The sequence below is a fragment of the Echinops telfairi genome, unplaced genomic scaffold (assembly GCF_000313985.2).
Source record: "Echinops telfairi isolate 266 unplaced genomic scaffold, ASM31398v2 ScPeMD7_1;HRSCAF=3_0, whole genome shotgun sequence".
Lineage (NCBI taxonomy): Eukaryota > Metazoa > Chordata > Mammalia > Afrosoricida > Tenrecidae > Echinops > Echinops telfairi.
In genome coordinates this window covers 20,835,524-20,837,255 of record NW_022103896.1, presented here as the reverse complement: position 1 = coordinate 20,837,255, position 1,732 = coordinate 20,835,524, and positions in this window count along the sequence as shown.

The window sequence follows — 1,732 nt, the reverse complement described above, 5'->3', positions numbered from 1 at the left end:
AACACACCAAAGTATGAGACACAAAGTCTCACCAACCTCACTTCTAAGGAGATCCCTGGCTCTACTTCCTCCAATAGATCTGTTTGTTCTTTTGACAGTTCATGGTATTTTCAATAGTCTTCATCAATACAATAATTCAAATGCACCAGTTCTCTAATCTTCTCTATGCACTGGCCATCTTTCACATATATATGAGGTGACTTAAAAAACAAGGGTTTAGATCAGACCCACCTCAGTCCTCAAAGTGTTAGCTCCATTCTTTAACACTTTAAATAAGTTTTTAAAAAAATCATTTTATTGGAGGCTCATGAAGCTCTTCACAATACACACATGCATCCATTGTGTCAAGCATATTTGTACATTTGTTGCCATCATTATTTTCAAAACATTTCCTTTCTGCTTGAGCCCTTGGTATCAGCTTCTCAGTCTTGTGTAGTATTGTACATGTTGATGTAATACATCATTTGGTTTCTTGATGGCAGCTTCCATGAGTTTTAGTTGTGAATCAAAATACAGTGAAATTCTTGACAACATCCATCTTTTCCAATTTATCAGGATGTTGCCGTTAGGTCCAATGGTGAGGATTTTTATTTTCTTTACACTGAGTTGCAATTGTACTGGAGGTTGTAGCTTTGACCTTCATCAGTCAGTAAATGCTTCAAATTCTCCTTGCTTTCAGCCAACAAGACTGTGTCATCTGCACATTACAGATCGTTAACGAGCAGTCTTCCAATTCCAACAGAGTTTTCCTCTGAGAAGCCCAGTTTCTTGGATTAATCAGCATCCAGATTGAATAAGTATGGGGTTTCACTCATAGTGTTGTGCACAGTGTCAGAACTGACTCAAGGGCACCTAACAATAACCACAATAACAAGTATGATGAAAGGAGCAACCATAACATACACTTTTTCCACTTTAAATCATGCAGTATCCGCTTTTCTTATTGCAATGACCACCTTTTAGTGTAGACGCAGGTTCCTGATGAGCATAATTCAATGTTCTGAAATTCCTATTCTCCCCAGTGTTATCCATAGTTTGTTGTGATCCAGTCGAATAACTTTCCTTGGTTAACCAAACACATTTCAACATCTTGCTAGTGTTTGCTACTTTCAGCCATAATCCATCTCACATCAGCAATGATACTTCTCATTCTTCTTCAGAATCTGGCTTGAATTTTTGGCAGCTCCCTATCAATGTCTGCTGCAACCATGTTTGAGTTATGTCCAATAAAACTTCATTGTATGTGATATTAATAATATTTTTTATAACTTTCCCATTCTTTGGGGTCACTTTCTTTAGGATGGCTCACATATGCATCAGTGCCAGTTGGTTGGCCAGGTCTTCCAAATTTCTCGGCACAGACAAGTGAGTGCTTTCAGGATTCCATCAGTTTATCAAAACATTTCAGTTACTATTCCTTGACTTCCTGGAGCATTATTTTTGGCTAATGCTGTCAGTGCAACTTTAACTATTTCCTTCAATAGCACTGGTTCTTGCTCATATGCTGCCTCTTGAAATAGTGGAATGCTGGCCCATTCTTCTTGGTACAATGACTCTGTGATGCCTTACATCTCCTTTTGTTCCTTCCTGCATCAATCAATAATTTGTACATATTCTTTTTTTTAATCATTTTATCGGTGGCTTGTACCATTCATATCACAGTCCATACATACATCCATTGTGTCAAGTATGTTTGTACATTTGTTGCCATTATCATTCTCAAAACATTCGC